The 27,472-nt window shown below is 44.1% G+C and overlaps 1 pseudogene across 1 annotated transcript; it reads left to right on the top strand.

The window, feature by feature from the left end:
- The first annotated feature begins 462 nt into the window (after positions 1 to 462).
- LOC307052191 (N6-Methyl-AMP deaminase-like) lies at positions 463 to 26,964 on the top strand (annotated as a pseudogene). Its single transcript has 4 exons — positions 463 to 1,015; positions 1,143 to 1,274; positions 24,905 to 25,002; positions 26,797 to 26,964. The product of its transcript is annotated as a N6-Methyl-AMP deaminase-like (transcript).
- Positions 26,965 to 27,472: the final 508 nt, after the last annotated feature.

Below are 27,472 nucleotides of genomic sequence, written 5' to 3'. Positions count from 1 at the left end.
GGAGTGTATTTGGGGGCATTAACTGAAGCTCCAAGACAAAGAACTGCTGAAAAGTTGGGTAAGATGCTCACTCAGTGCTACACTACGCATGTGTGGACATAATGGCCTCGGGGGATGAGTGGTGTACAACGTGATCCCGGAAATGTCAACATGGCAGAGGGGTCCTACGTGTACCTGCTCGCAGACAGGGAACTCTTGCTGAGGGCACGACTGTCACTGGTGCTCAGTACTGTCCCTGCCCTATGCTCAGGGCTGCAAGGGCCAAGACCAGGAGAGACTCAAGGCGGAAGTCTACCATGGTGGTGAAGCTGAGCCCAGAGCTGCATATACACTTAATCTTATCAAAATGAGCACAAGCAATCTGAAGGATTCAAGACCACAAAACTTACTGACTGAAATACACTGTATTGTGTATACCAAGAATAAAAGTGTTTGAAGAAAGACCCATTCTGCTAAATCATGATGGAATCAGAAGAAGAACAACAGCCCTAGAAGACAACCTTTTACTTGGAATTACCTAAAATGGAACTTCATGTCCACTTGAATGGATCCATTAGTTCCAAAGCCGTGAAGAAATTAAGAGCCAAGAAGCCAGGTCTTAAAACCCATGATCAGATGACCATGATTAACAAGAGAAAGAAAAGAACTTTAGAAGAATGCTTCCAGATGTTTCAAATTATTCATCAGTTTACTACTAGCCCTGAAGATATTTTCATGGCTACAAAAGATGTTATTAAAGAATTCACAGATGATGGTGTCAAGCGCCTTAAACTAAGGAGCATACCCAGAAGAGAAAATGCTATAAGGAATGACTAAAAAGACTTATGTGGAATCTGTACTTGAGAGTATAAAACAGTTTGAAAAAGAAAATGCAGACATTGATGTTAGGTATTTGATAGCAATCAACAGAAGAGGTGGCCCTTCAGTAGCCAAGGAGACTGTTAAGCTTGCTGAAGAGTTCTTCCTTTCTACTGAGGATGCAGTACTTGGACTAGACCTTGGTGGAGACCCTACCGTAGGACAAGCAAGACTTCTTAGAACCTCTTTTAGAAGCTGAGAAAGCAAATCTGAAGTTGCCATTACATCTTATAGAGATTCCACAGCAAAAAAAAATTAAATAAATAAAATTAAATAAAATAAAGAAACCTAAGTACCCCTGGATCTGCATGCTGATAGAATCAGGCATGAGACGTTTCTCAGATCCCCTGAGGGAGGATCCCTGGATCTGGTGGACTTTGTGAGACACCATCAGATACCACTGGGTAAGGCTTCAGGTCCTGCAGACAACCCTCTGTTCCTTCTTCCCCCACCCCCAAGGTTGCAATCCATATGGAGAGAAGTACTGCTCTAAAAATACAAATATCATTTAGAAGAAGATGTTCTAAAGTTGGATTGGGGGGCAATGTGGTCATTAAGACTCCTGTCTGGACGTTTGGACTATGTGAACCCAGGAAAGTTATTCTCTCTGAGCCCCAATTTTCTCATCTATACCATTGAGATGACAAAAATCAGACTGTTGGGAGGTCAAAATGAAGTAATACATTAGGAACTCAGCTGAGTGTTCTGTTCTTAGAAAGTATTCAGATGTTTGTCACGGCCACTGCTGTTGCTACTGCTGCTACTTGTCCTCCAGTATTATTATTATTAGGCAAAGTTGGGAGAGTAAGGCATTTTATGCAGAAGTGCACTTCTGAGGAAAAGTACAGAGATATGAAGAAACATCCTGCCCTAGGGTATAAAGACAATTCATGGCATTGGCAAAAAAGGCTTTAGATATTTCATGCTGAGAGAGAGATTCCTCTGAACCAAGGTATAAAATGCTCAGAAAATTAGAGAGCTGGTGAAACCATGCTCCATTCCTGTTTTTAAGAGCTAAATGTCAAAATGAAGAGTCCAGCGTATGTGCCTGGATCCAATGTGTGTGTCTTTTCCACTAAACATATAGGCGAAGCTCTGTACGGTGGCTGCCATTTTGTTCCCAGGAAATGATTCCCTGGAAATGTGGGCTGCTGTCTCTTATTCTTTCTGGAGAAGACTGGTGTGTCATTAGACATCTTTTCATCTAGAAGTATGATACCAGTTTGGGCTCTATGTCTAGCCATCTCGTCTTTTCCTAAGGTTGCCCAAGTAGAAATGTGAAAAGATGTGATTTGGTCCTTGTGACTGGGATTAGGGAGAGAGGGTGTGCTGGTATAGGTGATCCCTTAATTGGTCTCTTGCCATTGATCTTCATTGAAATACCTACTTTCAGTCCATAAGACCTTATAGAAGTAGCCAACTAAAGTATACTCCAGAGTAGTTCATTCATCTCATCTCATACTACAGTAGGTCTCCATGGCCCATTAAAACTGCTTATCCTTCTCTTTACATCTATTATTTGAGTTTACCCTCCCTTCTGTCTTCTTCCCCTTAAGTCCTTGTGATGCTCCTACCACCCTAAAGGGCTGACAGTACTACCTACCTACCACTCTCTTCCCCCCACCCCCAAAAACCCTCACATGCACCCTATGTTTTTGGCCACTGTGATTTTTTTTTTCAAACTGATCCTTCAACTTAAATGCCCACATCCTATTATGATTATCAAAAGAGTCTGGGCTTATGTGCAGGTTGGATGTAGTAATAACTGGGGGATAACATAGGATTATTTGATTTCTTGTGTATTGGTTTTTTACCCAGAGATGACCTGTTTGGTTTGAAATTTGGCTTAATTGTGTCACTTTGGCAAGAGCAGAAGGGGATGGACTAGAAATCTCTGTGAGGCTAGGATGCAGGGTTTGCTAGATGGAATCAAGAGTATAAACTTTCTAGTTAAGCATATTATAACCTGTGGGGGTAGTTTGCATTTTAACCTATGTACGTCCTCATTTAACCAGCTTTCAGACTTTAAGCAACCTTAAAATTTTGGAAAACTTCTGGTATACAAATGCAGATGAAAGAATTATCATTATTCTTACACCCTGCAGGGAAATGCATGTTGATTGTAAAACTGTATAAATGTCCGTTGAGTGATTTAACGGGCTTGGTTATTGAGCTTGTTAACAACAGATGTCAGATAAGAAAAACAGCAGGTGAGGGTAGACTGGAGGAGTGGGCACTGGCTGCTGACAGAGGGAGGAGTGACAGCTGACACGACGGGAAGGTCCAGTAGAGACTACAGTCTCACCAAGTATGAAACTGTCTGGGAACCAAAACAAATAAAACACCCTACGACCTTAGGAGTCCTTACAGGAGTTATCATATACACCAGTGGTCACAATTATTAATCAACAACAAGTTACCATATGTCTACTATGTACCAGGTTCCATTCCAGGAAATTCAGAATACAAAAAATTATAAAAAATAGAACCTTGCTCTGAAAATATTTACCATCTGCAACACTACCACATTGGCCAAGCTGAAGCTGTGTATATTAAGCTCTTTTTACAAATGTTGGGACATGCATAGAACCTATTAGGAGGTTTTTCTCTTGAAAATACATAAAATTATTTAGCTACTTATAAGATAAATTTGTTTACTGCTTTCTCAAAGATGCCATTTCCTGACAGTGCTAATGATGGAGGAATTTCAGAATAATGACCTCATAAAGTTCATGCAGCTGTCTCTCTGTGCAGACTTAGATAACACACAGCCATGACCTCACTCAGGCCAGGGGCAGGTTTTAATAGCTTGATAGGACTATGGTCAGAAATCCAGTTTGGTATAAACTGTTTTCTCTCTTTACTGGTAACTTATTTAATGAAAGGAAATATCTCATTAAAGATGCATATTTTCCCCAAGATTCCATGGGGATGGGGCCATGGTACCTATAGGTCATTAGACAAAATGAGAATGGAGTCTTGAGATAGATCAGGAACCCCCAAACTCATCCCTGTACTTCAGTCATTGGAATGCTTTGGATATTGTATTCCATCATGCCAGTCATTTAGCGTTGAGGAGTCTTCTAAAGAGTGACTTAGGGCATTTTTCCTGGGGAAAGAGCTCCTTTATAAAGGAACTTCAAGAAGTCCAAGAAGGTGGGCTCTGTGTCTGCTGAGAGACAGGAGAGGTAATCAGGCAGTGGCGTAGCTCGTGGTACTGGGGAGTAAGATGATTTGCTGCCCTCATCCTATGGAAGGTATGGGTGAGAGTGAGCATAATGGGACCCTTATGATAGCAGCAGGCAGACCCAGGACCAGTCATTTATTTAAAATGGAGAAAGGAATGTGTATTTTCATCCCACTGTCCACCAAACGTTTTTTAGGGAAAAAAATGAGAGTAGGAGGAAATTAAGAGTAGGAAAATGCTATACAACTGCTTGCTCTTTCGAGCATCTTAAAATCTGTGGCAGGTCAGGAAAAACATGGTGAAAATGCTGAATGGAGAGTCAAGAAACCAGGAAAAACATGGTGAGAATGCAGAATTTGGAGTCAGGAAACGTAAGTTCAAGTGTAGTTTCTGCGGCTGACACCCTTACTGTGCGATTGAGGACAACATTCCCCCACCCCAGAGCATCCACTCCTTGCCTGTCATATAAGGGAGTTAGATAAAGCCTCTATAGGTCCTTCCATTCCTGGCATTCTAGGGTTTAGTAATAAGCTAAAACAACGATCTTGTTTTTTAATGTATTATAAGACACAAGGAAATGTATACAGTGAAGTGACCTATAAATTCTGCTGCACTTTAAATGTGAATTCGATGCAAATACAGAATGAAAAATCAGGGTGAAAATCATTACCTGCTGTAGATTAGGAAGTATAATGTTCCTTTGTAGTGGGAAGAATGAATCTTGCACAAGCTGAAATAAGCACTGAAAAATGTTGGAATAACTAGACACTATGGTAGTCTGGGCTTTCTTCCCCCTTGGTGAGACTTTTCTATTTTTGCACCCATGCTTAGATGGGGGACAAATATCCTTGAGATTCTACATGGGACAATGGTGCAAGCACGTAGAGGAATGTCAGGTCACCTGGGCACAGTCATAAGTAATGACATCATATATAGGTTTATATGATCCAGAGGACCTGAGGGTATACAGCCTCTGGTCAACCTGAGGTAGTATCTACCTGTCCTGAGAGATAGGAAAATTTATCCAATTGTTATACTTGAACTTGAGCTGAGAAGACAGCCTGGGAGACGGGAATTCATGATGACTGGGTGCCACAACACGTGTTAGCACTTGACATATTTTCTTTCACTTAATCCTTAGACTAAAAGCACCCTATCAGAAAACAGTTTTTAAACATTATTTGATTTTCTGATTCCTATTTGTAAAATGGTGAAATGAAATCTTGGAGAGGTTAAGTAGGTCTTAACAGCCAGTAACCAGTAGAAGCTGAGATGGAAAGGTTCCCTGATTCCAAAGCCTGTCCTCTTCCACAATACCTCACTGCCTCTGGAAGTCCTAGTTTCCACTCTAGTTCTGCCTTTATTTGACTGTGGTACCTGAAAAACAATCACTCAGGCTCTTGAATCTCAGTTTGCTCATCTGTTAAAAATCACATAAACAACCAGCCAACCAACCACAACAGTGACTATGTGGCCTCTGTTCTTTTTCTATGGTTTGTGGATGGATATGACAGGGCTACAGTTAATTCACGGGGAACGGTGCCTCTCAGTCATGAAACACGGTGGCCCTCAACTTTAAGAGGGCTTTGTACAACCTGAAACTATATGTAAACTGTATCATATATTTATACATCTGTATTGTTTTAGAAAAGAGTCCAAAGCCTTCCTGAGGTTCTCCATGGAATCTGTATCTCCAAATGCCTAAGAAACTTCTTATTAGTAGATCTCCTTGTGGTATCTTCGAGCTCAAAACGTCTGTAACAAACTGAAATAAACTAGGGTTTGGTACACGAAGGGAGTTCAAAGGCAGAACTTACACTTGCACCATAGACTATGCAGGGTCACGGAAACAGACCTGGCAAAGAGTCGAGGATTCGGGATCCTGGTTTACTCTGCCTTGTCATTCAAAGAGATGCTAATTCCTGCCTATCTCTCTGCTTGTAAACAGTTACTATAAAACCAAATGTGATAATATGGATGAGAGCGCTCTGGAAAAACATAAAGTATCCTGCAAAAGTATGATATTAACTGTGAGATATTAAAGTATCAAGTCGTTTCACTAGTTGTCTGTCAACTGAGAAAGAGGGAAAATTGCAAACTCCATCAGCAAAATTTAGAACCTCTGCTTTTTCATCCTTCAGCAAGGTCCTACAGCTGATACTTATGTGTAAATTTCCTTGACTTTAGTGAGAATCAGTTGCAAATACAGCTTGCAGGATTCGGATGGAGATCATCACCAGTCTGGAAGCTGATATATAGAACTTAAGGTTTCTTCTCTAGGCAAGATATTCTTTTTTTATCTCCTTTATTCCATTAGTCAGTGATTGTTAAAGAATGGTCCAGAACCAGCAGCATGAGCATTATTCATGAACATGTTAGAAATGCAAAATTTCAAGCCCCACCCCAGACCTACTGAATCAGAAATTCTGGGGGTGGGCAGTGCAGTCTGCATTTTAATAAGCTCTCCAGGGAATTCTGATACACTACATGCTCAAGTTTGAGAACCACTGCCTTAAGTGATTATCCCAGGACAGACCTCCTGGGCTCATATGTTCGTTATGGGTACTCGAAAGAGAATGACAGGGTTCCAGTAACCTGGAAGAGTACCTAGTAGAGTTCCCTAAAGGGCTAGTATAGGCAAGGTTGGGCTGGGGGACACCAGGGTTAGCAAACACGAAAGGTGTAGCCCGAAACATGCTCAAATAGGCCTCTTGTGTATATGGCCCCATGTTAGGTTTTACAGAGCTGAGAAAGAAGAATATGGCCCTGTTTCAAGGAATGCAACTATTGGAAGATTCAGAAAGTATAGATAGCCTTGGTACCCTTGCAGCCAAAGAGTGATAGCAATCCAAAATTAAACCATACATGTCTAAAAGTTAACTCTGTGGTAAGCTTTCTTCTCTGAGCCTCGAAGTTATAGAACACAACAATAAATATGAAAACAACTAATGCTTATAAAGCATTTATCATATCCCTAGCCCAGTTTAAAGTGATTTTTATTTGTTAGTGGCGTTACCTGTTTTTAGCTGTTTACCGTACCAAGGCCTATGCTGGGCTCTGAAAATACAACTGTGAGAGTCTAACTGCCCTCAGGGAGCTCACACACCAATGGGGAAAAATCAGAAGAAATGAGCCCATTACTATTCCAGCGAGATGGAGTATGAAGTGCAAGTTCAGGGTGTCTTCAGAGGCCTAGATGAGGCAGCTACACTCAGTCTTATGCAAACAGAGGTTTCTCAGAGGAGGAAATGCCTAAATTTAGGCTTCCAAAGGATGAGAGGAATTGGTCATTTTAGGAGAAAACTGAGATTTAGGGCACTTGGACAACTGTACTCCAGGTCACATAACCTGTGAGTAAGTGGTGTGTTGGGATTTGAATTCAGGTCAGTCCATTTCCAAAGCCCTTGCTTTTAACCATTAAGGTTAGGCTGGAAAATAGGTTTTATCAAGCCTGTCAATCCTGACAAATTGGTAAGGGCTTCCAGGAATGCTGATGATGAGGGCTCTGAGGGCTCAACTGGAAAGAATGCCATGATCAATTAGTGATGTCTGCCTTGGGTACAGAAGAGGGGAGTGTATGTGTCATGCACTTGCTGTCCCTGCACTGCAGAGTACTGCTTCTAGGACTTAGCACAAAGAGGGACAGACCTGCAGAGCTATTTCTAATTCATGGAAGACTGTCTCTGACCTCAAGGAACTTATAGCTCTATGGCATCAGTGGGGGCCTATTATATATTACCAGGAGGTAGTCAGTGACAGCTCAGGCTGTTATGAGCTGATGGAGCATTCAGGGAGAAAGGGAATAAAGTTTTCTTTATTTTTTTTAATTAAAAAAAATTTTTTTTAATTTTTTGGCCACACTGTGCAGTATGAGGGATCTTAGTTCCCCAACCAGGGATTGACCCCGCACCACCTGCAGTGAACGTACAGAGTCTTAACCACTGGACCGCCAGGGAAGTCCCTAAAGTTTTCTTTAAAAAGTGAAGATGCTGATTAAGTGTAACTGTGAAAAACAAACAACAATAAAGAACAATCTTATGAATGAATCTACTAAGCTTCACAATTTGTAGGCCAATTCACTTTTCAAGTTTTACTTCTGTTATTTCCATCAACATGAAAGATGTTAATATGATAGGAAATGGTACTGTTCACAAGTAATGTGTCAAGTTGGTTCTATCATGCCCGGGGGAAACTTAAATTTACAAATGCCACCCAAAAAGTATGCATTCAACATACCTAATGGCTCATCTGTGGAGTAGTTTGGAAGTTGCTATCAGTCAGAGGGATTGAGAGGGCGGCTCTTTAAGGCAAAGATGGTAATAAAGTCAGTGCCAGTTTTCTTCACACATGGTTTACGGTATTAGGAGGGTGGTAGGTGAGCTCTTTGAAGGGTAATCAAATATTGCTTTCACAGTATATTTGTTAAACCACTGTATGCATTGAAATGACAACAACAGCAACACAACAAGAACAACTGGTCCTAATAATCAGAAGGAATCTGATGGGTACCATCAAGTCAGCCCGCAGTGGGAAATGACTGCTGGATGAATTTCCTTTGCAAAAAGTCTTTTTCAATTCTCCCTGTATTAGCTTCACATTGAACTTTGATAAACACTTTTTATCCTTGACATTAACCATTTTTTAAGTGACTCATGCACTGGACATAGAGATCAAAAGGAGAAGATGACCTCCCCCAAAGTCCCAAGGTCAGAGCTGTCTGCCCTCTGGACATTTCTCCCCAGGAAGCCTGTGCTGTGAACACTCATCTCTCATTGACCATGACCTGGCAAACCAACATGCCACCTCATTTTCAGAGGCTCACTTGGTGGTTATGGGCAGCCTTGGGTTTCATCATCTGAACCAGTGGGGTGTAAACCTCAGCAGTCCTCCACCCCAGGGCTATGCCTGCTTATAGAGTTCCCCTAAACCTCCACCCACAGCCATCAGAAACCAGCTTCTCACTGGTCCTCCTCCTCCCCACCTCCCCCAGCATTTACATCAGAGATGATGGGGGAGGTTATCACTTATCACGGTAAGACTTACTTACCTCATCTTACTTTGGAAGACAAGATTGGACAGTACCAGGAATCAAAACACTTTCCTGCTGACCAGTGCAGAATTCTCTCTGATTCATGTTACATTTTAAACATTATCTGAAACCTCAACAAGGGGAACAAACATGGCAGTAGTCTGTGGAGAAGAGGCTCTGGGGTGCAGGCTGAGAAGGACTTTAACTTTCTCATCCCTACCGGATTAGATAATCGCCTGGAGAACTGTAAGAAATGGCCTCAATGTACAGGGACTGTGTATCTTTGTATCTTAGCATCGTCTATGTACAAATCCTAACACAAAGAAGGTGCCCTGGAGCCCAAGGTTGAGGATCTCCAGTTAAGATTACATGTTCTAAAAGAGGAAGAGAACCCTTTAAAGGTTAACACTGAGTACACTGAACTCTGAAGGTTCTCCTTTGCAGGGCTCCTGATAACATTCGTGCAGCAGAGAAATACCAAGTCAGTTTAGAGACACTGTCTTATTGCCTGTGCAGTTTTTTCACATCCTTCACCCCCAGTAGGCTTCTGAATATGTATCCCTAATACATCCCTCCTCTTTGAGCAGTTCTGCTGCCGAAGCTTAGCTGTGTGCTGTCACTTGTCCCATCCCTCTCTAATTCAAGTACATGGCTATTTTCTCCTCCATTCCATGGAGAGAGACACAGCCCGGTGCTTTGGGTGGAGCCCAGGGCTGCAGGTAGTAACAAAATCTGGTTTCTATACCTACTTCTGCCACTAATATGTTATGTGACTTTGGACAAGTATCTTTCCCCTCTCAGCAGCCCAGTTATCTGGCATTAGTGCAGGATTGGCTAATCTCTAAGGAGCCTTTCCAGCCCTAACATTCTAGGTCTTCAAGGGAACTGGAATTCTGGGTTCGACTGAATTCAGTGTAACCAGCATTTGCCAACTTCTTCCTCTTTGGCATCAAGCATCACACCAGGGGCTACAGGGGACGTACTTCTATGGGAGCTCTCTCTCTCTGAACCACGGCGCTCACAGGCGAGGGGAGAGGAAGACGAGAAAAACAAGTTTACAGTTCTCTCCAGCGCACGGCAGAACATACTGTGTGCTATGAGCAAAGTACAAATGATTGCAGGGTCTAAAGGAGGCAGAAATTGCATCTATTTACGAAAAGTCAGAATCACACTTCACGGCATTTCAGATGAGCCTTGGCAGGGAGGGAATTCAGACAGGACACAGTTTAGTTTCTATAGCAACATATACTGAGCAGGTCTTTTGTGCCAGGCACTGCTAAGCACTTTGCACATAATAACCAATTTATTCCTGTCAGTCTTTTGAGATTGAGAGAGACTAGGATTATTCCCATTCTGCATATGAAGAAACTAAGGCAGAGATTACCTGAGTAACAGACCACAAAGAAAGTGGCAAGTGCCAGGATTCAAACCCAGGCAGGGGACCTGGTGCCCAAGTCCAGTATCAGTCTGGTGGCTCTACTGACCCTGACATATGGAAAGCCGCTGACCCTGGAGACCGGAGAATGAAGGAGATCTGACTGCAGAGATGAGTTTTATGGCCCTGGGCAAGTCCTTTCATGCCTCTGATTTCCAGTTTCTTATCTGTGAAATAGCAGTGCTAAGTACTGGCCTCATTGGGTGGTTATGTTGATGCAGCAAAATGGTGGATATAAAAATACCGTTTAGGGGCTTCCCTGGTGGCGCAGTGGTTGAGAGTCCACCTGCTGATGCAGGGGACACGGGTTCGTGCCCCGGTCCGGGAAGATCCCACATGCCGCGGAGCGGCTGGGCCCGTGAGCCATGGCCACTGAGCCTGCGCGTCCGGAGCCTGTGTTCCGCAACGGGAGAGGCCACAACAGTGAGAGGCCCGCATACCACAAAAAAAAAAAAAAAAAAAAAAAATACTGTTTAAATGATACAAAGTCCTATATACTCTTAAATAATAGAAGAAAGCAGAAGGAGCAGTGTGAAGGAAAGTCTGGAGGTGGTAAAGTGCAAGGTATATTTAGGCACATGTTTACAGTAGAGTGTTTGTCCAGTGGGTTCCACGAGCAAGTGCTACCTGATGGGTCGGGGCTGGGGTCTCTTCCCCAGAGTTGCAGCTTGGGTGGTTTCCACCCAATGCCTCACTTCTTCTCATCTCTACCGGCTACGCTAGGCCTTGACCGTGCTCCCTTAATGTGGAGAAAGACAAATCTAGCCGATTTTCCTTACATTTTGTACTCCTGAAGCTCAGCCCAGAATGCCAGTGCAATTCTCATCAGCATTTGAGTTCAATCACAGCATTTGAATGCAAGGACTAGGCCCTTAACCCTCAGGACTAATATGTACATTAGCACATTAGTTTTAGCAGAATTAGCTTATGTAGGAGTGATGCTAAGGGACAGTTAGAATGGAGTGGAAGCTCATCTGCATAAAGAAATAGACTCATCTCAGGAATGTCTGTGTAGCAAGATGTGTTACTGTCATCTTCTCAATACCGGGCAAAGCAGCATCTTCAGATGGTGCCCAGGTTATCATAGGAACTGGTGGGAAAGCTGAAGGGGTACACAATGGCTAAATCTAAGAAAAGGGCAGTCGTTCAAGGGATGCTCAGTGGGAAATACACTGGACTGGCGTCAGAAGGCTTGAGTTCGAGCCCCAGTATGACTGTTTTATGGCTGACTGACCCTGGAAATGTCATTTCTCCTCTCTGAGCTTCCGTTTTCTGTAAAATGGCACAATTGATAAACATGCTCTTTAAAGCACCTTCAATTCTGAAAGCCTAAAAATGTGCAAGTTATTTTTAAGCAGAAACTTAACTACAGCTATTCTTAGGCTCCCAACTAGACGCTACATGTGAGTAGGAGATTTTGCATCTCCTACTAACGGCAGAGGTCAAATTTTCAGCTGCATGTTGCTCTTATCTCTCTTAGCGACCAGATGATGCTGTTTACAAAACACCAACAACAATGCGACAATAGCAACTGTAGCAACAGACACAGTGGTAGCCAGGAACTGTGCTAGGAACACAGTTTCAATGCATTTAACTCTCAGAGCAGCGCCATTGGGTGGGCATTGTTATTATTTCTATAATACAGATGAGGAAGCAAAGGTTTCAGAGGTACTAATTAACTTGCCCAAGAGATGGAGTGGAGAACTGAATCCAGTCTGTCCATCGTCAAACCTTGTGCTCTTAGCCATCTAGATATCCAGCCGGGAGTGAATATAAGTGTATGGACCTAAGTGTCCCAGGTGGCCCTTGAAGCCGCCCTCCTTTGAAAAATGATCTCTAAAGGTTTTTTCACAGGGATCAGAGCCTTTCTTCCTCAGGAAGAAGGAAATCACTAACTCCAGAGTAAGAGAACAGAACAAGCAATCCTTTCCCTAAAGTGAACTCTGATGATACTTACATGGACAGGTCTCCACTGGAGGAGAGAGGGCCAGAGGAACAAGAGTGGCATGAGAAAAAGCAATTGCCCACCTTTTCAGTGATCTGAGAGGTACTCCACACAGGAGTCCCTGACCTCTGCCTGGCATTGCTCAGTGACCCTAACCAAGGGCACAAGGAAAAGTACACGAGAGCTGGGGAGGGGTCACAGTCGATAGATTAGACAGAATGAAGAAACCAGCTGTGTGGACCAGCCTCACTTAGAAAGCATCTGTTTCCAAAGCTCTATTAAGTGCCGGGCACACAGAAATGTTCCTAAGACACAGCTCCTGTGCTCATTGTATAAGACAGGAGACAAATCCAGGCTTGGCTAGCGTTAATGCTAGACGCTAAGTGCAATAATGAAAGTCTAAACAACTTGCTTTGGGTGTAGAGTGGAGGGAGGATCAGACACAATTAACTCCAACACAAAACAGAAAGTGCTAAGTGCGCTAACGAAAGTACAAGCTAAGAGCTCCGGGAGCTCAGAGACGGATGGATTGATTCTGACTGGGGTTCTCCCAGAAGCAGCGGTGTTTAAGTGGGATCTTGAGGGAGTGAAATGAGTGGAAAAGGGCCGCAATGAAATTCCCTTCATCAAGCGGGGGAGTCAGTAAAAAGGGGAAGTCGGTATGTCTATGTTTGCTTTGCTGAAGACAGAATGGAGCAAGCACGGAGCACCGAGTTAAAGTTCAGAATGACCTGATTTTGACGTCCAGATCTGCCGTGTCTGTGTGACCTTGAACCTTGGTATCTTCATCTGTAAAAGGAGGTACTAGTATCTTTTTTGTGGGGAATAAAGAAATTAATTACGACAAATGTTTAGTAATGCAAGTGTTTAGCAAATACTCAATGAATGATAGCTTTTACTCTCGTTATGATTCCTAAGGCACTGGACATTATGTAGCTCATCTGGGCAACATCTGAGGCTAACCAGCCACTGCTGGATATTCAGACAACTTCCAGAATTAACTAAATGCACCTACATATTCCTTTGCATTTGCCTTCACCCTGTTTGCATTTTCCCTCTCCCCAGACCCTTGCAGAGCCAGCACCTTTGCCTACTGCTGAATCACAGTTTTGCTTTTTTGGTTTTGTGTTTTGGTGTTCTTGTCCATACAATGGACCAAATTATTGAGGTTTGTTTTCTCACTTCTTCTTCATGCAGTAAGGTTCTACATCGGAGGGTACACACTTTGAGGTACATTCAGATCCCGCAGTGAATGCACAAAAGCCATTATCAGAGTCAGCTTCTCAAAGTCCTGTCTGGTCCACGGCCCAGCTTTGCTCTGTCTCCTGCTCATCACCCTGCTGTGAGAATCATCAGGGGATGTTGGGATCACAGGGAACTAGAGCCAAATCTTCTGTTTTACCAGTGAGGACCACAAGGGCCAGAGACAGGAAGACACTTGTCAAGTTTCTGCAGAGAGGCAGGCAGGGGTGGGTCTGTGCATTCGACCCCAAGTGTGGGAACTCACATGCCTGTGCACCCTGGATGGCTTCCCCTGACCTCTGTGCCTTTGCTCTGTAGACCTGAGCTCTGATGGGGTCAAAGATGCAGTTCCTTCCCTCCCTTCACCTCCCTCGCCCTCCCTCCTGGCTTTGGGTAAAGCTGGAAGGGGCAGCCCTCCTGAGGTCCGTGTTGCACCCACAGTTTCTGCCCCCACAAGCATCCTCAGATGCCTCTTACACGCCCTGTACTGACATGGGGCCTTAGAAGCTCAGAGCCCAGCTGACAGGCAGAGAGGTGAGAAGATTAAAAACACTTTAAACTGCGTCGACATCAAAGAAATGAGAAAAAGGCAGGTGGGAAACGTTTGTGATGACCGACATCATAGAGAGGTGATAAAAATGAGGAGACCTTAAGGCTTGCCTTCTCTTGCTCCCCTGAGACCAAGGAGATAACTGATTTTAGTTTCACATGACAGATCCAGCTGTGTGGTGGTGGTAACCAGGCTGAGGAGGATTCCAAAGCTGCACCTGGGCTCCACGGGCACGCAGGCTAGGAGTCACCATGTGCCCTGGTCTCCCTCTTGAGAAGGATTTGCCCTTTCCTCTGAATATACAGAACATGCTGTACTTCTACTGTAGAATTTAGTTCATTTTCTCATGTCCCGTTTTTATCCATGGCTCAGGAGTCTGTCTTCCTCATCATATTAGAACATCCCTCTTAAAGGCAGGGGCCTTGATTTCTGTTTTCCCCATACTGTATCGCATATGATGTACTGAGTCAATACATTAATTATTCAGTGAAGGTTATGATTAGATACACTTCAAGGTACTTTAGCTTAATAGTAAGACCTCACCTTGTGGGATCAGACATACATAAGTGTGAATTCTAGCTTTGTCTTTATCAGTTCTGTGACTTCCACCTACCTGTGCCTCAGTCCTTCTTTTATAAAATAATAATAATACTAGTAATAAAAGTGTGTACTCTCTCAGACTGCTACAGAAATTTAGAACTGTTAATTACTTTAAAATGTGTAGTCTAGTTCCTAGCATTAAAGGGCTCAGTATACATAAGCAGCTATTAGTAACATCAGAAATCACCATCATCATTTGTTGACACTGTTCTTATGCTGGTAACCGGAATCCCCAAATCCTCAATCAGTCCCTGTCTTTCCTCAGATAGGAGAGGGAGAGAGGCAAAGGAATAAACGGAAGGGGAAAAAAAAAGAAAGAAACCCAATGTTTCTTACTCCGTGGCTGTTGCACTGAGCCACACTGTGGGCTGAAGGGCCCATGAAAGCTTCGTTCCTGAGGCTCTCCCCTAACCTTGGCTCTGTGGATCCCAGCACCATGGAAACCAGAAGAGACCAACCCAAGGCAATGAGGGGGTGGGGGCAGAAGTTTTGCCCAATTTCTCCAATAAGGCGGGTCCAAACTTTCCACTCAGATCTTCAGGGTGGAAGAGGCCCGTCCTCCCCACGCTCAAAGCTGCCTCCAGGTTGCCTAGCACGCCGAAGAAACAAATCCAGCAGCTCTGGCGCTACAGCCCAAACTGGCCTCGCCACCGCCTTACCTGTTTTGGGGGGAGGCACTGAGGGAAGGGATTATCCTAAACCCCCCAAAAAACAGGGGGGGTTAGGTATTGGCATGGCTGTAGTGGTGGGTGGTGGGCAGGTATGAGGGAGGTCACTAACATTAACGCTCTAAAGTGTGTGTAGAGGGTATGGAGAAAAGCAGAAGCTGAAACACAGACATGGTTACTGGATGTGGTTAGCGGTAACAGAATGTGGATCTGAAAATGACCATGCTGGCATAGTCCATGCCAATCCTCTCACAGTTGAGGAAACAAAATTCTTCACCTAAGAAGTGAAATAGTCACCCCACTTGTTTATTCATTTACTTGGCATTGATTGTACCTCTGAATGCCAAGGACTATGCTGTGTACTGGGTAGGCAAGCTGAGGAAAAGGGAGAGAGGCCCTGCCTTCACAAACATACAGCCTAAAAGAGGGAGAGATAATCAACAAGCCAACCATCCATCAGATGCAGTGAAGTCTCTCGTAACCAACTTCCATTCAACCATCTCTTTGGATTGACTTGCATTCTCCATTCTCTCTGTAAACCCCACACCTTCTGGCGAGTAGCCTCTTCTCTGATCAGCCCATATATTTCTGCTCACATCAACTTTGTTGGAGGTGGCTAGGAATCCATTCCATTTGTTTCCAAACCTATTTATACTTCTGTGTTTTACTCATATTTTTGCAGTGCAACCAGAAATTATGTAAACTGGTAAAATACAAATGCAAAAAAAAAAGTTGTTTTACTTCTCTGGAAACTAAGTTAAATACTTTGAAAGGCTCAAAGATGCATCCCTAAAAACATGGTAGTGCTAGGTGTAGGCAAGGCAACTATTAAAGATCGGGTGCAAAACACAAAAAAATTCTTCACTTACATTTATTTTATGTCAAGTTCCCACTACAACAAAAGCCTGATAAATACATGTGCACTTAGGTGTTTTAAGCTAAAAGAAAATACCTGCGATGAATCATTTTTATGATTCTTTGTTTTAACCATATTTTTCAAATAGTTTAATCACAGTCCCCACTGCATCAGATAAAAGGGTTTTCACTGCAGTTGCGACTCAAGAAAAGTGCTGTGAAGGAAACAAACTGAATGTGGTGACAGAGCACAGAGAATGACCTACTTAGGGTGGTCCTTGAAAGATGGGAAGAAGACAACCAAGCAGAAGTGGGAGAGAAGAGTTCGAGGTAGAGGGCACAGCATGGGGAGTGGGGGAGCTTGGTGTGTTGGAGGAGCTGCAGCAGTGGATGGGGAGACGGAGAGGATGAATGAAACTGTCCAGATCAGCAGGCTTCAGACAAGGCAGACCTTTACAGGTCATGCAAGGGAGTATAAACATTACTGAAAGCATGATGAGGACCCTCTGGGAGCTCAAGGGGATTATGACAGGACCCCATTTCCATTTTTAAAAGAACATTGTGGCTGCTATGTGAAGAGTGGGGATGAAGGTGAGAAAAGGGAAGAGGGCAAGGTGGAAGCAGGGATAAAGGAAAGTGATAAAGGAAGCGACAACACGCAGTAAGTATAGTCGTCCCTTGGTATCCGAGGAGGACTGGTTCCAAGACCCTCCTCGGATACCGAAATCCATGGATGCTCAAGTCCCTTATGTAAAATGGCATAGTATTTGTATATAACCTATGCGCATCCTCCCGTATACTTTAAATCATGTCTAGATTACCTATAATACCTAATACAACGCAAATGGTGTGAAATAGTTATAAATACAATGTAAGTGCTATGTAAAGAGTTGTCGGCATGCAACAAATTCAAATTTTGCTTTTTGGAGCTTTCTGGATTTTTTTCCCAAATATTTCCAATCCACGGTTGGTTGGTCTATGGTTGTGGAACCCACAGGTATGGAGAGCTGACTCTATGCGTGGTAAGGACTGACAGCACTAAGCCCGGGGGAGGGGTAGTAGGCTGTGGAAGTAAGTAGATACATTTGTGGCATCTTTAGAAGGACTTATATCCATGTTTTCTCTCGTCAGTCAATCAGCATGACCAAACTTACAGCTAATTTTTGGAAGGCATTTGTGATCTGATGGGGGAAAAAAAGCCCAGGAATCAAGCAAGTTGGTATTCTTTCTCTAGTTTGATAGTTGTTGGCTGTGTTACTCACAGCAAGCCTCTTAACCCTTGGGAGCTCATCTGGATAAAGTGAATAATAATATCCTGTCCAGTCCATGTCATATTTAAGTTGTGCAACTTGAATAAGATGATGGCTGACGTGTGTACACTTTATAGTGAACGTAGGGCTTGGGTAATCTCAAAGAGAGTAAGGCAGGTATTATTGCCCTCACTTCACAGGTGAGAAAAACAAAATGTATTCAACAAACAAGTTACTGAGCATCTACTATATCAAGACCAGGGCTAGGCTGTGCGACTTTAAAAATAAACCCAGCTCTGCCCTACAGAAGTTCACGGTCTGATGAAAAAGACAGTCATGAAACTGTGAAATTATAGACTATCAAGATAAGTATAATACTAAGAAAGAAAGCACAGGAGAAACTCAGAGGAGAAAGTAATTAATTTTTTCTGGAAGGGTTGGAAGGCTTCCCGCTGGAGTCAACATGTGATTGGGGTCTTGAAGGATGTGTAGAAGTTTTTCAGGGGCTGAGAGGCATTTGTGAGGAATGCGTGCAGAGGCAGAGAGACCTAGAAGGAGATGGTTTGCTGCACACAGCAGTGTGGTCGTAGTCTCCAGTGTTTGGTGGACTATTAAGGAATGAAGCTGGGGGTGGACTGGGGCCAGTGAGGTTCTCCCACATGGAGCTCTGTGGGTGCATTATGCCCAAGCAAAAAAAATAGTACAGTAGCTTCATGCTTATGCCTTCTTCAAATGCTCTCAGCAGTTCTGCATTGTATCTGTGCCTGTGCCTTTTACTCTCTCCTTCCTCACTTACTCTTTTCCCCAGAATTAGTTTGAATCTCAGCCTTTCCCCTCCCACACACACTCCTGGATCTCAATTGAGTGGGGACATACAAAGAGAACACCTCTGGACAGTAAGAAATGCTTCTATTCTCAGAATTTCTTGTAGAATTCAAGGAGCCTGGACTGTTGCTTAGCAGGAGCCATTTCATCCCATGTTTTGAGAAACCTTGAAAAGTGATTCAGATTTTGGTACAAAGGGAACTAAATACCAGGGAGTTGGCTGCGGGGGAGGTGTCTCTGAAGAGAAGGCAGTTGGGCTTTTGCTAAAGAGTCTTGGTTGGAAGTTGTCTAGGAGACCTGAGTTCCAGTCCCTGGGCTGGACAGCGTGCTTCCAGGCCTCAACCCTCCCATCTGGAAAATGATAAATAAGGAAACGTGTATTTTTAGAGGTGGAAGAGCATTAGAGCTAATTGAGTCTCACTCTTCCTTTTTTTACTAATGAGGAAATGAACTCCAAAGGGGAGAAATAACTTTCTTAAGGTCATATGGAGAACTAGCAGCTTGTTTAGTCATTCACTCATCCATTCCATGCAAGCAAATGTCTTGGTGCCTCTCCTGTGTCAGAGGCTAGGACTAGAGCAGGAGATTAAATAGTCATGATCTCTGCCATACTGGGGGAAATGAAATAATTACACCAATGAACAAAACATTAAAGGGGATAACTAAAGACAGATAAGCTATGATAGAAATAAACACAGTACTGCTATAGAGAATAAAAGGGCAAGAGTATAGAGAAAGCCTCTCTGAAGAAAGAACAGTAAAGCGGAGGCCTAAAGAATAAGGAGTCAGCCACTTGAAGAGGGTTGGAAGAGACTTCCAGGGGAGAACAGCTTGTGCAAGAGCCCCAGGGCAAAAACGTTTGGACTGTCCAGAAAGGTAAAAGAAAGACCAGTGTGAAGCAGAGGCAGCAGGGGCGTGGCCTGGGAGCAGATGTGGTACAGGAGAGGTAGGAAGGGGTTAAAATTTGCAGCCTTAAAATTCAAAGTGCCCTTATTAGTAAATTCTTGATTGACCTTCACATCCCTGTTAGGACGGAAAGGCAAGTACACGTTCATAATAAGATGCTACCGGTTGAGCGTTTGTTTAAAATTCGCTCTTCTCAGTGTGCTTTTCTGAGACCTGGATTAGAAGAGCAGGAAAAGAAAAAAAAAAAAAAAAAAAAGGTTGAGCTTTTCTTCTGTATCCACCTCTTACTTGGTTAGGTGTCACCTCGAGAAATCAGCCAAGGGCAGGGGTCATGCGTGAATTCAGATATCAGATGGGGTAGAGTTTGGTTTCTGGTGGTGTCGTATGGTTTTGAGAGCCGGAACCTCTTGTTTTTGTAGCTTTATTTCACCCTTCAGTGCTGTGCTTTCACCTCCTCAGTGAATACACCCTCGTTGGAAAAATGAATTTCACTGATATAGGGCACCCTCAGGCAGTCATCTGAGGATTTCCATGCAACTTTGCCTTGACGGACAGGCGCTAATCAAGCTCACGGTGTGCAGTGTATTGTAGGCTTGCCACTTGGCTTAGGAAAACCTATTTATATGCATGATTTTCATAGGAAAAGAATAGCAAATGAGAAACAAAATATTTTTTCCCACTCACCCAGGGAACGGAATCAAGATCGGCAAAGGACGAGTCTGGCTTCATTTCCTGAATGATTTACCTGGTGTTCCTTGCAGGGATAGTTCATACATGAACCAGCAGAAGATGCTGTGTGATGGGGCGGTAGGTGGCACAGGCTGGTGACTGGGCCAGAGGCAGAGGAAGCTATGAGGCTGATCTCTCCCATAACCTTTTTCCCTTTGGCTAGTGTCCTTGCTTTTATCTATTCTGCTCTAGTTGGTTACTCTGCTAGTTCTCAAAGGCTGCACAGTGGCAGAGCTAGGTAGATGTAGTCCCTACCTGGACTTTTCAGTGAACCCCACCTCCTACCCCCAAATGAGACTGAGTAAACATGCACCCCAGCCCTGGTCAGCAGCCTTAACCTCGACCCCAGAACCCAACCCTAGAATGAGCCCTGACCTCAGCCTCAAATCCAAGTTCCAACTTTGTCCAGCCCCTCCCACTAGCCCCAGACCGAGCCCCTGACCCAGCACTCCTGACTAAGCCCCTACGTGTGCCTGAGCCTTGGCCTTAAAGGGTGCAGCCACAATGCCGTGCATCCCCTGGTACATATCCACTTTTTAAATAAGCCTCTGAAAGCAGCTGTCCTCTCAAAGCTCGGGTCCCCCTTGCCATCTCATCAGAGAAGCCTTTAGCCAGGAGGCAGTGTTACAGCCTCCTCTAGCCCAAAGCCAGCGAGTGCACAGGAGAGGAGCCTGGAACTCAGAACCCCACCACCTACTTGGCGTAGGACTGTGCTTGTGTCAACACTTCAGCTGGAGTCAGTCTGTGAGCTTCAAAACCAGTAGGGCTTTGAAGCAGCAAGCAGCAGCCTCAGTCATATCGGGATGTCAGTGATTGACTTTGACTCTCTCATGGTTCCTTTCCCCTGCCCGCCCCGCAGTGTGAATAACCAAAGCCACTGCAGAAGAATCACAAGACATGGAAAGAAGGACATGGGTTCACACCTGTGTCCATCATCCCCCACCTAAAGGATCCCTGGTTCCTCATCTGTATGTGGGCTCAAGGGTCATCACTCATGCCCTGCCCACCTTACTGGGTATTCACAAGAGAAAATGGATGTGAGAGATTTAAAAATCATATAATACACTATGAGCAATTATTACCTCTCTCAAAATGTCAGCATTTCATCTCTCTTGCCATCCAGTAGCAGAATCGCATAGAGTAGGAGTTGGCCACAGGCCAAATCCAGCACAATGCCTGTTTTTGTAAATAAAGTTTTACATGGTAAATAAAGTTTCACACTCACTTATTTACGGATTGTCTTTGGTTGCTTTTGTGCTACAAAAACAGCAATAGAGCAGTTGCAGCAGAGACTGCAGAGCCCTCAAAGCCTAAGATACTTACTACTTGTTCCTTTACAGAAAAAGCTGCTGACACCTGGCATAGAGGATCAGAGCAATGGCTCTCAAGTTGGAATTCCTGTGTTTGGACGTTGAATCTTCTACTTTGTGGCTATGTGACCTTGGGCAAGTTAATTGGCCTCAGTTTTTTCTCCATAAAATGGGGATAATAACTGTCTCCCTACTCGATACTACTAAAATAGTAGTAAATGAGCAATTCATGGAAAGCACATAGCATAATCCTAGGCACTCAGTAAGTGCTCAGTGTTGGCTGATATTATCATCAAGGGAATGAAAGCTCTGGTTTGTGATGACAGACTTTCAGGGGACAGAGTTAGCATGGTTCAAGGCACAGGCCAGGGAGGAGGACAGACCTGGATTCATATGCCAGGCTCTGCCATTTATCACATGAATGACTTGTGAGAGATTCATTAATCTCCCTGAACTTTAGCTTCCTCAATGCATGAAATAGGAAAAACAAATACAGGATTGTTGCGAGGAGTAAATGGTAGTGCTTAGAACAGGCTTTGGCCTATGGTAAACACTCAATAGGTGACGGAACTATAATAATAAATAAGATGAAGAATAGTATTTTTCCCAAGTAGGCGCAGTCACCCAGAACAGATAGGTAGTGAGAGGTCTCCAGTATGCTGACGTCTCCAGGAGGCTCTACCTGTGGCTAGTGACACCCTTGACGTCAGGTTTTGCATATTCCAAGCACATGTAAATTCTGTAGACTTCAAAGTGGAGTGGGGCAGACAGCTGCCTCTTAGGAGGCTTTTCCCTAGGCTAATAGGCCCTCAAGATCCAGTACCTTTTAGCACTAACAATCTATGACCCTATGATGGTTCTTGGGTTAAGTGATACGTCAAGGAGGACAGCACACATATGTGTGTGTGTGTGTGTGTGTGTGTGTGTGTGATTATATGAACTATCTCTGAAAGATTCTCTTCCTGTAGTACTACATGGTTGCATAGTTTGCTATGCAGGGTGAAAATGCCCTCGTTCTGAATCCTTTAGACATCCTAAGGATTGAATTATGTAATGGGATGTAAACCTTTTTGCCAGGGAGCACTGGCTAAGGAGACTGGCTGTTGTGCATGGAATACATTAAGGTTGTCTGGGTTCTGGACGCCAGCCTAGGAGCACAGCTCTCATTCTCTACTGGCTTAAGATAACAGGGAGTGACAGAGTTCAGTGGGCTGAAGCAGGGGGAATTTGGACAAGGGGCAGGGGATAATGCATACCCCCCCAAGCTCATGGTTGTGAGACGGTCAGCTAAATTTAGAAGACTGTGAAACAAGTAATATCACCAAGCATTTATGTTGATTCCCTGCCCAGCTCTATATAGGATACATCACATTGTACATACCAAGAAAAACCATAGAGTTGAAAGGCCTCTGCTTTCAAGGGAGCTTACACCTCAACTGTGGATGAAAGATATAAATACACAAAACGTCATTTAATAATATAAAGGAAGAATAATGAGTCCACCCAATGCAAGAAATGCCATAGAAGCAAGATTAGGTCAATTGTCAAGAATAGTATCAATTGATTAATATAGGTGAATGATCTGCATTCGTTCATTTTTCATTCTTTCATTTACCAGGAATACTCTGTAGTCATTGTGTGATGCCCTCTAGGAATTGTAAAGAATAAAATAAGCTTTATGAAGGCAGAGGCATCGTCTATCTTATTCACCACTCTGTTCCACAGTGTCTAACCCATAGGAGACAGGCAACAGCAACTGAATTAGAAGTAACTCCTTACCTAACTTTGGTGTTCAGATGCATGTGACATTTACGGAGCTCCTTTATGGTCTTAGACTTTGACTTATATTATAAAATACTAGAAAATACAAATTTAGTAGACATCTGTTGGTTTGATATGCCTGACATCCATCTTCTCTCTGTCCACAACGTATTCATTTTCCTTTGGCTGACATCTTAGTAAGATTACTTCCTTAGTAATCTTAGAAAGATAATGAGTTAGTTTCCCTGCCTTCCCTTGACCAAGGGATGACTCCTAACCTGAAAAAGGCCAGTCTCGAGCTGTGTGGAGCAGTGATCACAAATGGCTGGGGCAACAGTGACACTCTGAAGATACCGTCCATGAAATTCTCACATCTAGATTCCCCGAGCTCCTGCAATTTCTGTCTCTCTAAGGTCCAGTCTTTGAGCTGAGGGTACCCCCATCCTTTCTTCTTTTGTCTTCAGTTAGCATGCATTAGTTTCTGTTCCCAGTCAAAGAACTCACACTAATAAAACATGAGGCCTTGATAAAAATTTGTAAGAGGCATACATTTCTAAGGACATTTAAGAGAGGGATGGAGATCTTTAGATTACAGTTAGAAATGGGGAGGCATGAGAGGTTCACAGAAGAGGTGGCATTTGAGCTGAACTTTTAAAGAATGGTAAGAATTTGGAGAGGAAAAAGGCAGAAGTCAGGAAGGCTGTGCAGGCTAGAACAAGAGCGTGGGCAAAGGCCCAGAACCTAAAGCAAGCCAAGAAGCATCCAAGAACAGCAGCATCTACACAAGAACCTGATGAACTCACTGGTTCATTTTTGCAGCCCCATTACACTTGAGTCAGAAGATGTTCCCTTTCCCATTTTCCATTCAGTCATAACCACCTTCCCCTCTACTGTGTCTCCTCCATTGCCTTGAGCTATAGGATGTTAGAGCTGAAAGGTCTGGTAAGATCAGCTAGTACTGACCATCTCAGACCAAGGTGATGTTCTAGGACTCTGCAGGTACCCAAGCCACACATGAAGTACCATACACCTTAGGGGAGCATTAAGTTTACTCAGAGAGTTATATGATCTGTTTTTCTTCACCTTCGTTTCTACTGCTTTTCTCCTTTGTCCTACACTATGTCTACCCTGGCTTTCTATTTCTCAAACTCCTCAATCTTTTCCTGAACCTTATTAAGAGCCTTTGTACTTTCTGTTCCTTCTGCCTGAAACTGTTTCCCTGGCCCTTTGTCTGGCCAGCTCCTTTTTATGGTTCATTTTCTCAGCTTAAATGTTAGTGCCACAGAGAGGGTCTCCTTCACCGTCTTATCTAAAGCAGTCTCTCCAGTCACTCTCACATCACCCCATGTTATTGTCTTCGTAACACAGTATCCCAAATAATCTTGCTGATTTGTATATCATCCCTCTCCCCTCTCTAGATCCTAAGCTCCATGATGGCAGGTTTTCAGTGTTGTATCCCACTGGCACCCCTGCTGTCTAACATACACCATGTGCACAGTAAACATTTGTTGGAAGGGTGGATGAGTAGACAGATAGAAGAAAGAGAAATTCCCTGTCTATAGAACTAGACATCTCCAATGAGTATAGGCGTTTTATTGGAGGTATTTCTCACACACACACACACACACACACACACACACGAGAAACACTGATTTAGTGTAAACTTCATTGTCCAGATGGGGAAAATGCAGCCCAGCGAGAAAAAGGGGCTTGTTCATGGTCCCAGATTTGCTTCTTTGCGTTTACTTTTCCAGAACCATGTCAGGCACCTGAAGAGTTTTCCAGCAGAACCTACAATCTCTCAGTCTGTTTGTCCTTCTGCTGTCCCTGGTTTCATATGTCAGCCCACAAGGTGAGTCTAATTCCAGGACCACTGAGCCCAGTCTTGATCTAATTCTTAGCCTCATATACCGTGTCACATCTCAGTGGCTTTCAGTGCCTGGTAATTAACACTCATGTTTCTTAATAAATGCACGAATCTGAGCAGGGGAGGATGCCTCCTCTTCCGCATCTCCCTCTGCTGCCCTGTCCCAACTGGGCTCCAAGGCCAGGGTGAAGAGAAGCCCTATGAAACTGAGATGAAACCAAAGCCAAAGGAAATGCAACATGGACACAAGACTCAGGGGCTTAACTTCTCTAGTCTTGGCAAGGCCCTTGGCAATCTGGTCGCCCCCCCAACTCTGTGCCAAAGTCCCCACCCTAGTTGTACTGGCTTTTCTGGAGCTTCTCTAAGGTTCCTTCCTCTCTCTTACCTCATTGCCTTTGGATAAACTGGTCCCTCTAGCTGGATATTGACACAGGTGCTTAGCACTGTGTGTGCCTGTAGTAAGTGCTCAGTAAACACTAGCTATAATGGTAGTTATGACTACTTATTCTATGTTTATACCCCTATTACTCTCTCAAAATAACCTTTCTTTCCCTTAATTTAAAACTTACTGGACTTCCCCGGTGGTGCAGTAGTTAAGAATCCACCTGCCAATGCAGGGAACATGGGTTTGAGCCCTGGTCCAGGAAGATCCCACAGGACACAGAGCAACTAAGCCCGTGTGCCACAACTACTAAGCCTGCGCTCTAAAGCCCGTGAGCCACAACTACTGAGCCCACGTGCCACAACTACTGAAGTCTGTGAGCCTAGAGCCTGTGCTCTGCAACAAGAGAAGCCACCGCAATGAGAAGCCCGTGCACTACAACAAAGAGTAGCCCCCGCTCGCCACAACTAGAGAAAGCCCGCACGCAGCAACAAAGACCCAATGCAGCCAAAAATCAATCAATCAATCAATAAAACGTAGAACTCTTCTCTAAACTGTGAGAAGGCAGAAGACACACCTGTCTTATGTCATCCCTGCATCCCAGTTTTCTGGCAATATTAGTTTCTGGTGCTCAAAAAATATTTGTTGATTTAACAAATGAACAATAAGGTTTTATCTAGTAAATGACAGAGAAGCCCTGGACATGTCTCAGAACCCTAAATAATTGTCGTTTAGAGGAGATGGGGACAATTTATATCTATTATGGTAATTCACTACATGTCACTACCAGATCTTGGATGCAAGAGAGTGTAAGGGGATGGAGGGCACTCTTACTGTCCTCTGAGCGACAGAAATAAAGCACATTTGATGTCACAAGGTTAGAGTCAGAGCAAGAATGTCATTCCCACCTGTAAGGATAGAATTATTAGAGAAGCAGGATGAGTGTCTAAAAGTCCCCCCACCTACACACACACACTTTCCATCTCCCTCCCCCAGAATGAAGCCATCCTGTCACCTCATTATCCACTATTTACCAGGAGGCTGCCACACCTCCAGGGACTGCAGCCAGGAGCCAAGGAGGAATGTCGGTGTGAGAGGCCTTAAATGAAGTGACAATAAAAAAGAAGTTGCTAAGACCAGGAGTTCCCTCCCTGGGAGAGAGCTGTCAGGGCGAGTGCCCAGGGCTGGGAGATTTATTGATACTAAGTGGATGGTGCCTTAACCAGGAGTACTTATCAAAGAGGTTTGAGCAAAGCGATGATGGAATTGGACAGCCCGCACCCGTGCAGAGCGTGGGTTTTCCTGCCCTCGCCGGGGCCTGCCCTCCTGCCTCCCCAAGAGGGAATTCCTGGCCTCATTTTTTACTTGCTCTGATTGTTGGACACATTCCGCTACAGAATCTCTTGGAGGCAGGGACCTCGGAATCTGACACTCTGTCAGGGTTCCCTGAACGTGCGATGGCTTTTCTCTCTGCCAGGTCTTTGCTGTCGCTCTCCCTTCCACCTGAAATCCTCTTCATGAGCAAGCAACTGCAGCATACTCCCCTTACTCCCTCTCCTGGCTGATCCCCAATTATCTTTCAAGGTCAAAGCTGGCACTTCCTCTTGGAAGCCTTCTCTGAGGTCCCCAAAGGCTGGGCTTAGGTGTCTCTGCCTGAACCCCGACCACATCCCTGCCACAGCACTTATAGGGAAGTGTAGTGAACTGGTTCGGTGTCGGCCTCTCCCACTGTCAAGGTGACGTCGAAGTTGGGGCTTGCCTTTTTCAATACTGCATGTCCGCTGCCTAACACAGAGTCTCACGAGCGGTAGATGCCGGATGTCAAGAGGTGGATGGATGGGTGGATGCACACATGTATGGACCAAAAGAAGAACAGATGCGTATGTATATGCTCTGCATGATCCCCAGGGACAAGAGGGGAATGCATCGAGCACCACCCAGTTTTGTCCTGTTTTGTTTTATTAATTTTTACTGGAGCATAGTTGCTTTACAATGTTGTGTTAGTTTCTGCTGTACAGCAAAATGAATCAGCTATACGTATACATATATCCCCTCTTTTTTGGATTTCCTTCC

This window comes from Hyperoodon ampullatus (genome assembly GCF_949752795.1).
Source record: "Hyperoodon ampullatus genome assembly, chromosome: 4".
Taxonomy (NCBI): Eukaryota; Metazoa; Chordata; class Mammalia; order Artiodactyla; family Ziphiidae; genus Hyperoodon; species Hyperoodon ampullatus.
Note: the sequence above shows the minus strand (reverse complement) of the source record. Positions and strands in the feature narration are given on the sequence as shown.